Below are 13,880 nucleotides of genomic sequence, written 5' to 3'. Positions count from 1 at the left end.
TTGAGGCATAGCAGGTTTTGGTCAGATTTTTCACATTGCATCTGTATCATTTCCTCAGTTTTATGGCATTCTTGCTTTTAGAAGTAATGCTGCCAGATGTGGTAAAAGATGAAAAGCTGAACATGTTTTGGGTTCTTGTCTTCCAGTGTTCAGTAAGTAGTAGCATTCAGGTATTACCATTCACTTCCCTTTGCCTCTACCAAAGTCCCTATGCTTCTGGACTCCCTTTGCTCCTGAGTCCTCTGAAGTGTTCAGCTCTTCTAGGACATTGTGGAAATCTTAAAATACATTATAAGCAATGAAAAGTGTAAATGTTCCATTCAGAAGAACTGTGTTATTGGCTGATGAGGGAGAAAAAGTCTCTGTAGCTCTCCTCGGGGACCAGAACTCAGCAGGCAAATAGGTTTTTTTCCCTACTGTTTTCCCTCTGTATTTCACATGAAATTGTTCTGGCTTCTTCAGACTGACCAGACTTTAATGCCCCTGTCCCCTTCTCTTGGTGAGGATTCTGTTACAAGCCAGGCACAGCCTCCTGGAAATTCCAGCGTGCTGGACTATTGTTTTAGTGGTAAACTACCAATTTTTGTTTCAAACAACATCATTATACAGAATTACACTGAAACTGGCATTTTAAAACATTGCTTCGAATAAACCATGAGCACTTCAGCTCTTTGCAATCTTGCCTGTGCTCCAGCAGAAGCCTCCAGGAGTTGCTGAGCAGGTGGGTAAGGATCATGTCTCTAGGTGTTTGTATTCAATCACAGCTGAGGTGGCCTGGCCTTGAGTTCAGCAAAATCTTGTTTCAAAGGGAATGGAGCTGAATGAGCTGGAACGTTCCCATAAATTTCATTAGTACATGTCCAATAATGTGGGAAGATCTGGCTTGAAAGCGCTAGAGCGTGTTAGCTTGTTCACTAAGACTTACTGCATTTCTGTCTAATGTGGGTTCTTTGGCTGCTTTCACCGTGCTGTTATCTGAAGGCACTTTGGGGTTTGTATCATGAAAAAGATTCAGCCAAGGCTGAATCGTGTTAAATAATGCCTCTTTAGAATTATTCTAGGAGTACAAAAATGGGGAGGGAAGGTTACTTTATTTTGTAGCTGGTAAACATATGAAACTAATTTTCTCTCTGAATTGTAGTACCTATCACACTGCAAAGCCTTTTAGAAGTCTCTGAGAACTACTAATTTAACATTTCCTGTAAGTAATACAGGATTTTTTACCAACTGTTCTAATTTTTTGTCCGTGTGAGTTTTGGTTCACCTGTATTTGTTTCTCAGGAAGTAAGGACGTGGGTATGTTGTGAGAGATGGAAACTTTGATATACACTACAACATATGTTACTTTTTGTTTGAAATTAAAGACATTCCAGGTCAGTTTATAGTTATAGGCCAATACTGAATCGAATATGAAGCCCTGTAATTTTTACCTTTTTGACATAGTGTATACTCCAACAAACCTGATTAAATCTTTTATAATGTTAAATTTTGTACTTAGAACAATTAAAATTGGTTCTCATCATTTCAGTGCGTGACTGCATAAGAAGAAACAAGTCACACAATTTATTTTAATTAGATGTAATTTACATTTATGTGTCTGTGTACAAAATAAAAATGAATAACTTCATGATTGCAAACTACCTAGCTTAGTTTAAACATGCATGAGGTGTATTTCTAAGTTACTGCAGTAAAGCTAAATTAAACATATAAAATAATCTTTAAAATGAATAAGTAATGTAGATTTAATAAGATTTAAAAAAAAAAAAACAAACAGCTCAAATACTAAGAAAATGTTGGCCCTCTAAGCTAAATTTTCATGTGGTTATAGAAGACAGTTACACATTTTAATGGTAAATTTCTACCCCAAAATCATAAATAAAACATGCATGTTGATACTAACATCATCTACTAAAAAGTCTTAACATACTGCAAATGAGATGGAAACTTCATTTTTTGCTGTTTAAAATAAGAAGTTAAGGTATCAGTGTATGTTCTAGTCCTTTCTTGTTTTTAAAACACTTGTGTCTTATGTTATAAATCTCACCAAACCCTGTGAAATTTCACCTTATTTGGGACTTGAGAACTATTTCTGGGTTTGAATTCCAGTTCTACTGATGCAAACATGAACTTAGTAAATTCTGTCTCAATCCATAGACATTTCTGAGGTTGTGTGTGGGTGCATAAATGTCCGTACAATGTGGGCCATAAAAGGATTTCCATCAAAATTTCCAGAGCTTGTTACAGATATGATCAAGTAAATAACGCCTACTATTCCCTTATTTTAATAGAATTTCTGCAGTCTAGTGAAGAGTTGAGCTGGAATATGGTAGAATAGAATATATATAGATGGATGATGTGTGTAAATATAGTGAAACACATTTTTATGATGCCTAATAGAGCTAGTATGCTGCAGAGATTCAGATGTCATATTCTGTGTTGTATCCAGACGTTTGTCCTGGTTTTGGCTGAGATAGAGTTAATTTTCCTTCTAGTAGCTGGTACAGTGCTGTGTTTTGGATTTAGCATAAGAATAATGTGATAACACACTGATGTTTTAGTTGTTGCTAAGCAGTGTTTATACTAAGTCAAGGACTTTTCAGCTTCCCATACTCTGGGAAGTAGTGTCATAAACCATCATGCTGTCATGGTTTAACCTCAGCCGGCAACTGAGCACCACCCAGCCGCTCACTCACTCTCCCCACCCTGGTGGGATGGGGGAGAGAATTGGAAAAGTAAAAAGTGAGAAAACTCATGGGTTGAGATAAGAACAGTTTAATAATTGAAATAATAATAATAATAATAATAATAATAATAATAATAATAATAATAATAATAATAGAAGAAGAATATACAAAGCAAGTGATGCACAATGCAATTGCTCGCCACCTGCCGACCGATGCCCAGCCAGTCCCCGAGCAGCGGCCCCCCCGGCCAGCTTTCCCCAGTTTCTGTACTGAGCATGACGTCCCATGGTATGGAATGTCCCTTTGGCCAGTTTGGGTCAGCTGTCCCGGCTGTGCCCCCTCCCAGCTTCTTGTGCACCTCCAGCCTTCTCAGTCGGCAAAGCATGGGAAGCTGAAAAGTCCTTGACTAGTGTAAGCACTGCTCAGCAACAACTAAAACATCAGTGTGTTATCAACATGCTAAATCCAAAACACAGCACTGTACCAGCTACTAGGAAGGAAATTAACTCTATTCCAGCTAAAACCAGGACACATGCTCAGTATATAAACTGGGGGGAGTTGGCCAGTGGGCAGTGATTGCTGTTCGGGGACTGACTGGACGTCAGTTGGTGGGTGGTGAGCGGTTGCATCACTCGGGTTTTTTTTTTTTCTTCCCTGTTTTTTTTTTTTTTTTCCTCTCTTTCTCTTTCTTGTTGTTTTGCTTTCCATTACTATTATTATTATTATTTTCTTTTTCTTTTTATTCTTATTTTTATTATTTTTATTATATTATTTCAAGTATTAAACTGTTCTTAACTCATGAGTTTTCTTACTTTCGCTTTTCTGATTCTCTCTGGCATCCCACTGCGGGGGGAGGGTGAGTGAGCAGCTGTGTGGTTTTTGGTTGCCAACTGAGTCAAACCGCAACATGTTCTATTACACCACTATATTGTTCTATAAAGAACATCTACATGCATTTTTCCACTGACATTTATACACTTTGGATATATAAATATCTATAACATAAGTGTTGATGCATTACAATGTTGCTGGTATTAGGTACTCTAATTGTGTAAGTAATTAACACTTCTTTTGTTCACCTCATTATCATTTTTCTCAAACCGAGACTCTATTAGCAGCCCATTCTGTATTGCGCATAGACATCAAGTCATTACAACAGTTGACACAAGACAGCCTTGAGATGTGTGACACTAATTAAGTAAAAATCTCCAAATTAAAAATAGGTTCCTTATAACTAATGAGGAATGACCATCTACCTGAGACAATATTCATTTTTTACTTCATTGACCATAAAGTATTGTTTTACTGTGTTGTAGTAAATCACCAAAAAATTCCATTAACAAAGCTTTTCTGTCTCTGCAAATACAAAGAATTATTAATTATTTTTGCTTCCTGAAAACTGAGAGCATTTTTTTTCTCTTCTTCCTACAGTCTTCATTGACAAATGTTTGCGAATCCAGTCTCCAAAAATAACCAAGGAATGTAAATTTGCAATGGTTTTGCTTATGTATAGGTACATACAAGGATCTTCCTTTATATTCTGATATATCCTACATGCAAGAGCTTAGTAAAACTGTTTTAGCTTTTCAATTTTTAGGGACTGTGGCAAAGAACATAAATTCTCTATCTCTTGTTGTCTATATAGTAAGTTTTACTGCACAAGTTGAAGCTGCGGTCGTGCAAGTATATAAAAATACTGAAGCTCGTTGATGTGTAACTATATTATTCGGGGCAGTTGTGATGGATGATTATGATGGTGAGAATTGTTTTATTGTTGTTTTTAATCAAACACCACTGGCACACTGAATTTTGCAAGGCAAAAGATAAACTTGATTTTTAAGAAAAGTTTATGATACATATGTCCTCTTGTGGGTTCTTCATTCTTCTTGCTTCCAAACACCAACCTGTTTTCTCTACAGATAGATATCTTTATTAGTATTTTCTGACTGCAAAGAGGGGTTTTTTGATAGTTTGTGTGAGATAATGCATTTTCTTCCATACTATATAATTTTGCACGGTTACATTTTTTCATTTCTTACAAATTCAAATGAAAAGTTTAAGGATGAAATTTAGTAATATTTAAGAAAAATCAGAGGTTTAAAAACTATGTGAGACCCATTTCCAATATTTATATTTACAACTCCGGGATATTATAGAATGGGGAATGGGAAAGTGTGATTTACTGTATTAACACACTCGTAGGTCATATATGCTCTTTTTAAGGCACTATATATATGTGTGTACACATGCATGTATTTATAGAGTCCATAAAAAAAGGATAGTTGTTAAGTCTAGGACAATGAAAGTCAGATAATATGTACAGAAAAGATGAGATGCCATCATCTAGTGAAGCAGTGACAGAATAGAAGGTTTTTATTTAAGCAATAGGCAAAAATTAAGATATTTACCTTAACTTTAGTAAAGACAAGAATTTTTTAATGTGTTTTATAGGGATGGAAATGTCTTAGAAATGTGTGATATGCAAAGTACACTCTGTTGCCATATTGCATAAAGATGCAGCCTTGTTGATATCAATAGAGACATTTTCACTGACATCTGAAAAAATGCAAGCGCAAATCAAAAAATCACATTAAAACATATTTCTCTTTTGGACTTCAGGTCCTTGTCGATTCCTCTATAAAGTACAGTTATGTATCTGCATTACCCTTTCCCCCAAACTAATTTTCATTCTGATACAGTGTGGCAGTCTTTAAGCTCTATATATTTATTAATTGATTTATTACAGTAATCTTCTGACACAGTGTATGAACTCTGGAAAGAATACTGGAACACTCCAGGTGACTTCAGTCTCATTTCCTCTCCCCTTCTCTTTGCCTCTGCCATCGTTTGTTCTTTGCTTTTTTTCTGTAACTAGAGAGGCTGCAGAAAAGTTAAGGCAGGTAAGGTTTGGTGTTCCCTTTGTGGCCATTGATTTCTCGGATCACCCTTAACCTTGTTTTAAAAAAATAAAAAGTTAAAAAAACCAATCACATTGTCATGCTATTCAATCCAGAAATGGTTAAATTTAGAGCTGTTCAATGAAAAATTACTCCAGTCTTGCAGAGCTATTATATTAGATGGGTTTTGGCTGAGGAGGTGGTCTTTTCTCCCTTTGGCTGGGTGAATTTTCTGTTTGAGGTAATTTCTGGATGCAAAATGTCCAACTGCATTTAGCAGTCTACGTGGATTTTGCTGTAATGAGCTGATTTTACTATTATCAGTCTAATTACCTCCATGGCGTTTACAGCTTTAGTAGGTAGATTTATGTTAGGCAAAACCCACTTGTAGTTCAGGTCCTGAGTCTGGTGGCTGCTCTCGGCCTGATCACCGAAGAGCTGTATTCTGACTCCAGCCCCGTCCCAGCCCATGTGTGCCCAGAGGGATTTCTGGATAACGATCCAAAGCTGAGCTGTTTCAGAAAGATTTCCTCTACCTCTTTTTTCCTCTTTGTCACAGCCTTTGTGCAACCTTCAACATAGTTTTTCTACTTCTCTCCAGTGGCTATCAGCTACATTACACTAAAAAAAGGTGAGTCCTGTGGCTCTGTTAATTATTTACATCTGTGTAGCCACGATGAGCAAGTGTCTGACACACAGAAACCAGCGATCAGGAAAAAGATAACCAAAGGGAAAGTGTTTGCTGGAGAGCCATCTCAAATAGAGCTCCTGACAGTCATTAGAATGGCGGTATGCAAACAATGTTCATGTTTTTAAACAAAAAAGAAGTATTTAAACAATTAAATTTATTGTATAATATTAGATTTAGACTGCCTGCTGTTTGCTTTTCTCTAGTACTTACAAAAACACACAGACAAAGAGGAAAAGGCAAGCAACTCTAGATCATCATAAACTCAATATCCATATGCTGTTTTGCACCTGTGATTTCATTTGTATGTGATACTAGTGCCAATGCTAAAAGCCTGTCACAGGAGTATAGAAATTGGAGTTTTATGTGCCGCTACGAGGCTTGTTAAGCTTTACAGATAGACAGCCTGTTGAACTGTTTTGTCTAGAGTAACACACAAAATTGGAAACCATCCTTTGGAAGTGAATTTCAATGGTGTGGGGTTTTTTTATTATGAGTTCTTGACTGACTAAATCATATATCAGCATTCTAAGCACAGGCTAAGATCAATGCAAATCCTTGATTGGATTTGGAAAACTTTGGCTTGGATAGTTGTGCTTCTCCTCCCTGTACAAAGCACAAAGAGCCAAAGCCTGTTCTTGAAAAGGGAGGTAGATACCAGGGGGCTGATTGTGTCCACACTCCTCCGTTTATAAAGAGAGAGGAGAGAGGAGGCACTTGGCGCTAGACGCGCAGGGACTGTGAATCAGCACAGATCACTGATTTTCAAACTGTGATGACTCAAAGCCATCTTTTGATTTCCAAAGTTCTGCATTTTCTCTTTTGTTTCTGTTTGTTTCAGTATTGCTTTCTACAGTCTTTAGCTCATCTCTTATGTTTGGTCATAAGTTATGAGGGCGTACTATAAGTATACTCCTTCATTTGCACACTCACAAACCTACTGGCTGCCGCTGGTTTTATTCTTTCCTGTGAAATACTATTTTGGAGACAATATGCTGTGTCTGTGAGGTCGGAGATTACAGCTATTGTTCTGCTGCAAAGAGCACAATACTTTGCCTGCTTTCCTCTTCTTTTCAGTTGTCCGCATCCTACCATGTTTATTATTCTCCTTCTTTCAGGGACAGCTGAATACCTGATTTAATTGAAGGTGACTTCAAACTTATATTCATTATCAGTTTATGTGGTTGAATAAAGCATATGGATAAATGTAGCAATGAATAAGGGGTTACTTACGATACATAAATCCTTATTAAATATGAAATCCTTTCTTTGCATATATATAAGATACCAAAGAGTAAAGATTTTAAGTAATTTCCATAAATTTCTCCCAGTGTTTCAAAGTCGTGATACTGAAAGTGTGCATCTAGTCTGTGTGAAAAATTACTTTTTAAAGCAATTATGATACCATGGGATACCATGTATGTTTAGTTTACACTTTACACATTAACCTGTAACTACAGAAATTAATACGTAGTATTCAACCTCTTGGAAGTTTTCAAACATTTAACATAAAAAGAATTGATCATGGAAGTATAGTCTCCTTTCCCCATTAATCTCTGATTTTCCCACAAAAGCAGCCTCTTCTAATGGCCATAATTTAGCCCTAAATATCTTTAAGGTACAGTATGTCTTGTCTTGGCAGGGTCAGCGTCAGATATTTTATGTTACTTTGGCTGCATGTGGCAGGTTGTTTCTTGTTGCCAAGAGCTATGTTAAAGACTAAATATTAAGTTCTTTAATCAATTCTGCAATCTTAAATATTCTATACTGCACTGAGTCCACAGCAGAAACAGGGTACTAGCAATGCTATGGAGGCGAGTTAACAGGGAGAAACAGACCTCACAATCTTATATGTGTGTTTGACAAGCCACATACTGTATTGTACCATAGTGGAGTATTTTCATTTAAGCCCATATTTATCCAGAGAGATCCTAAAACTTGTGTGGATTATTCTTTCTTAAACTTTGGGCTATTTTGGCTTAATTACAGTCATTAATCAACTTCATCTGATAATACCACAGAGAAGACCTGGGTAGTGCTATACCAAAACTTCTCTAGAGGAATGTGTGCTGCAGTCAGAACTGTAAAATAAATCTTTTGACAACTCTGTTATTTGCATCAAAATTACTAATTTTGTCTTCGGGTCAGATTCTATCCACTGCTGTGTTGGTGTTTTTGTACCTGGAAAGGTACAAAATAACTTTTCCAGGATTCCCACCTACCTGTTGAATTCAAAGTCCATTGAACCAGTGGAATAAGGTTTTATTCAGGATAACTGCTCACTGGTGAGAAGGTTGACTCCATAAAGACACTTAGGAGAGCAACATGGATCTGTAAGTCGCTGATGTACCACACAAATGGGAATTTTGAAGGCATCCCACAGTTTGGTATAATTGTTTCTTGTGGCTGAGGACAGCCCAGGATTAGAGCTGCTAGAAAATTGGATGCAGTGATGTAAAAGGGATGGACCACATTTAGTTGCATAGTCTCTTATTTAAAAGTGCAAGCTACTGCCTAACTACTTGCCTGAAATGTTGAAAGAAAAAACACTTTGTAAAAACTTCGCTGAGAAAAACAAAGGTGAAAAAATAAACTCAGAAGTAGCAGCTTTGAGCTGCTATGAGCATTTCTAAATGAATTTGCAAGAAGTGTGTGTGGGTGTTTTACTGTAATTTAATAACTTTTTGTGGACCTTGAATTTGTGCTGGGCACTGTAGCATGTCTCCTTTGTCTGGCTATTTCCACAATCATTGCAAATATCTTTTATTCATATTTTGTAACTTCTCAGTAAACTTAGCAGACAAAGTTGTACCTTAATTTACATTAAATTAAGGGGAGCGTTTCTAGACGAAGGAAACATAAATAATGAAATAATATTAATCCATATTTTTTGCTAATAAACACTTATATATTGCTTATGATAACAAAAACTAGTGGAAATAATCAGCTTGTAGATTCTCAGTTGCATTCTCTAGTTAGAAATGTAGTATGACATGAGCCTGAAGCGAGACAGGTACAGTTTTGGTTAAGCACAAATTCAAGACAGATACCATGTCAAAAGTGCATGGTGAAATGTCTCTGCTAATTCTGACAGCGGCCTTTAATACTTTCTCATGATGCTTCTTTAGCGGGAAACCAGAGGTTGTGTTTGATTGATCCCATCATCTCCTGCTGGAGGATATCACGAGGACTCTCTTACCTCTTCTCAACCCCCACTGAAGTAAGGGCACTTTCACTGAAGGGACTTCAGCTAGATTCACTGTACACTGCACAGGTATTGCCAAAGCATGGTGCAGTTTTCTTCCGTGCTTTCTCACATGCTGGGAAAGTGCAGTGAACCTTGACACAGTGTGACCAAATCAGAAATGGCCATCCCAGTCAATTCAACAGCCAAAGAAATCTGGATCTGAAATGAATCGCTCTCCTGTTTTCAGCCCCTCTGCTCCTGGGCCCAGCCTGCCTTCTGGAGGATTTGGGGAAAGAAGCAGTAATCTGTCCACCTGGGCCTGCCTGCCCATCCCAGGGCTGCGTCTAACCTTGGTACCCTCACCAGGCCTGATCCTGACCCCCACCCATGGATGGACACCGTGGCTCATCCCTACGGAGGTGCCCAATACCCCAGGCTGGGGCTGCCCCAGCCACCTGCCAGTTGGGGTGGGACGGCCCTGGCTGCCAGCCCCGGGGGGATCCCCCATGGCCCTGGCTCAACTTTCTGCAGCTCAGCTTTTCTACCATTTCTCATTTAGCCATCTGTTAAGAGACAGTTACACCAAGGAGACGGATATTCTGCTTCCTGAGCCAGTCTCTTGAGCTGCACAGCGCTGCATGAGCAACGCTGCTTCCATCCTCTTCGCCCTGCAAGCAGTGTCCTGGTACGAGTGTTTGAAACATCGAGATGGTCTATTACCATAATTGCAGCCGGTAGTTTTGACTATTTTTCCACCAACTGGCAAGGCTAGGAATTACTGTGTCTTTTGAAGGGAAGAAAAGACACCATCTGTCTTTTATATTCTTAGCGTTCTTGCACTGATGTAAAATACACTGAGATTATTTTGAAGAAGGACACTTTTAAATTCTTTTTCCCAAAGTTCACTTGATAACGCTGCCAGAAGTGGCTGTCTGTTAAAGGAAGAGGGAAGAGGAGTAAACAAGATAAAAAGCTACTCATCTTTATTTACATTAGACATTTCAGAAAGCGCAGCAGCTGGGTAGGATTCAGTGGGAAAAGCATGTGCTGCTTCAAAGGCATCGCAACATGCAGCTCTGTTTAGCTTAATTTTTTTATTCAATGAAGGTGGTAGGAGTTGTGAGTAGGGAGACCTTGGGACATGCTGTCTTGTTCCGCTGACGCTGTTGGATGATTGAGACCTGTTACCTTTTAGAGTCATTTTGCAGACAAAATAAGTCACAAGTCTTCTATGAAACAGGCTTTTTTGGACTGAAGTTCATCTTCATTTGTAAGTCAAGTTGACTTCCAAAGCATCATGCTAGTAAGGAAACAGAAAGTGCATTTGAATTTATCTTAATCACATGAGTAAGTTAATTGCTTCTAATCTTAATCTTTCTGTTTTCACAAGTGGTGCACAAAATTTCTCTTGAAAACAAAATAATTGGAGTAATACTTCTTGGAGCATATTTCAATTTCCCCTTATATGCAGTTCCCAATCAAAGAAACCTAATTTAGGAAGCTCCCTCACTAGTATTTTAAGTTAGATAATATATTTGAAATTGCAGGATGTTTGTGTCCTGAAGGAATCTTGTATTTTAAAAGCTAGAAGCATCAAATCAAAATTAAATCCCAAAATCTTTAGACAGGAACATATCAGACTAGTCCTATTGAGATTTTAAATGTTAATTAAGAGATTAATTCTTTTCACTCATTAAATTTAGAAGATAAATATATATGCTTATATATTTTTGGTCACAGATCTCAGTTTTCTTTTGATAAGGTATGAATGCTGAAAGCCCTCTAGCAAGCTTGGGTTTATATGTCAGTAATGCATGTACCATGGTTTACATGCTTCACAGATCTAAGTTTTTTTAATGAATGTTCTCTATTTTAGAAGAAAAGATCATTTTTACTCCTCACAGTCTATTCACAGTTTCTCTAATGCAATGAATAAGCAAGCTATAAATGGCAAATCAGAAAATTAGTTTGGTTTTGTTAAATGTTAGGTGCCTTCAAGTCCTGATGCAACTGAAATGGGAATCAAATTAAACCTTTCGGTTTTATATGACCTACCTGACACTGAGCGCTTGGCTATCCTAAGCTGCTTTATTTACGTTCTTCTTAAGAGTTAAACCAGCCCTGGAGGAATGCTGGGCACTGCCAGAGGTTGTAGGTACTGTAGTGAGCTTTATGTGCGCATGTGCATGGGATGCTTCATGGGATGAAGTGTCCTACTCCAGTTAACAAAAAAAAAAAAAAAAAAAAGAGTAAAAAGCCCGAAGCCCGAGCGAAAATCCCCCAACCCCCCGCCCAGTGGCCATGCTGCCCACGAAGGGCATGGAGCCGCGTTGCCCCCACCTCTTGTTTTCTTGCATGGCGCAGGGGTCTCTGGCAGCACCAGGAGGTCACACCTCTCTGATTCTTATTACTGTGGTCTTCAAGTCCTAATATCGAGGATAAATTTTAATCATCTCTCGACTTTCTGTTGTTAATTTCCTCCTATATTTTACTGGAAAATATGGGGAAGAATGTATTCTTTGTGAAGTGTTTTAAAACCTCTACATTTGCTACGCACTTATTTAACCTAGAGCATAGTAAGAATAGTTGTTTCTTTTCTTTGAGTTCAGAAAGTATTTAGACACCTTATTCTTAGCTTAGGAATGCAGTTTTCGTGAAAAACTGTGTGTAGCGTATGGCCGTAACAAAAATACAGGGTTTTATTCATCCCGGAAGCACAGAAATTGTTTGAGACAGAGTGCATTCATCCCCATATACCTTGGATCAAGGATGTAATTGGTGTCACTCCATCGGTGCAAGGTGTGAAGCTGGACAGGTCGGAGGAGGGAAGCAGGTCGCTGTACATCATGCCTTCCTGCGCAGTGGATGTGCGCGTTTTAGGGGTGCGTGCTCTGCTTGGGGAAGGGGAGCACCTGCCCTGTGCCGATGGGAGTTGTGTAAAAGAATACAGGCAAAAGCATTGTAAACCACTGAAAATTGGCATTTGTTGTGCCCAGTCTAAATGGTGGATGGCTTCCTGACATGTAGCACAGCAGTGTGAATTTTTAATTTAATTTTTCTAATTGGGACAAGTTTTTTAATTTAGGATTTTTATTTAATGGGCTGTGCTAAGAGCTATCTGTATTTGTTATAGAAATCATGAATTCCCCCCCAGAGCTCTCCTTTGCTTTCTCCTGCTGACTTCAAGAGACCAGATCTGCCAAAGCTGAGATTTTCCCACATAAGGGAGCTTTCAGCTACTGCCTGTGATTTCTGTCCTTCGTCTTGGAGTTAGTGCCTCGAAGAAGGTGAAAGCACAGTGCATCCTAGGGTTTATTTCCCTTGAGGACTGTTACAAGCTGTCAGAGTTTAGCACAGGCTCAGGGCTCCAACACATGCAATCAAGGAGCTTTAAGTTGTTTCCTGAAAAATTTCCACACCTTCAGTCTCTGTGTAGCTAATCATATACTGTGTATAAATTATGAGTCATCCTCTAAATGAGCTAAACCCTTCAGACCTCTAAATGTTCTTTGCAGTGTGTTAAAAATCTCAAAGTCTTTATCATGTGAAATTATGTTTGGGTTTTTTTTTTAACCAGTCAGAACCCTCTCTAAGAGATAACCAAAAGAGGTCGTCAAAAATCCCTGAACTTCCTCAGAAATCCCTGTACTTGACACTTCAGGGATAAGGGGACACAGTGATTGCAGCCGGGATGGTATCCCAAAGGGAGCAATCACAGCATCCTTATCCTCCCTACCATCCTGTACTGCGCAGTTTCAGAGGCAGACTCGTGGGCTGGAGGAACGGTTTCTCTGATCTAATGCAGCCATAAATATGTAACGTTTATATGTAATTTCATAAATATCTAAAATTATCTATATAGCACAACAATGAATGTAAATACTGGTTCCTGTTACTCTTGATATGACTCATGATATGATATTCATAAGGCAATTGAAAATTTTATGATAGTTTTTAATGTTTGCAAAGCTTAATTTTAGCATCTGTAAAACACCCGTATTTTGGGAAATAATCCTCTCTGGCCCATTGATTTCCTTTCAATTGCACTAATCATTTCTTGATGATTTTAATTCTCCTAAACACAGCAATGATAATGCACTAAAAATCTGCAAAATGGACTAATACATGGAGTGTTGCCCTTAGCTTTAAAATGGAAATGCAATGTAGAACTTTCTTTGTGTTGTTGTAGATATAAAAATATGTATAAGAAATTTTCTGTGTATTTTTTAGGTCCTGAGGAAGCAGATTTCAAGTGCACCCCGAATTATGTTAGCTGCATCGGTACAAACAAATGCATTCACTTGTCCCAGCTCTGCAATGGTGTTTATGACTGTTCTGATGGGTATGACGAAGGAGTACATTGCCGGGGTAAGTAAATTTGCTGAGGAAAAAATGCTTTAACTTGAAGTCTTCTGCTACATTTT

At 38.1% G+C, this 13,880-nt stretch overlaps 1 protein-coding gene across 3 annotated transcripts in view; it reads left to right on the top strand.

Moving 5' to 3' along the window:
* Nucleotides 1-13,880, top strand: part of LRP1B (LDL receptor related protein 1B) — a 780,133-nt gene that overhangs the window by 280,674 nt on the left and 485,579 nt on the right. For 2 of the 3 annotated variants that reach the window (XM_076343117.1, XM_076343116.1), the window contains exon 2: nt 13,687-13,824. The gene's annotated coding sequence lies outside the window, so the exon portion shown is untranslated. Of the gene's footprint in view, nt 1-13,686; nt 13,825-13,880 lie in introns of those variants that run through there. The other variant, XM_076343115.1, reaches the window with a different exon arrangement.

Source organism: Aptenodytes patagonicus, chromosome 6 (assembly GCF_965638725.1).
Source record: "Aptenodytes patagonicus chromosome 6, bAptPat1.pri.cur, whole genome shotgun sequence".
NCBI classification, from domain to species: Eukaryota; Metazoa; Chordata; class Aves; order Sphenisciformes; family Spheniscidae; genus Aptenodytes; species Aptenodytes patagonicus.
Note: the sequence above shows the minus strand (reverse complement) of the source record. Positions and strands in the feature narration are given on the sequence as shown.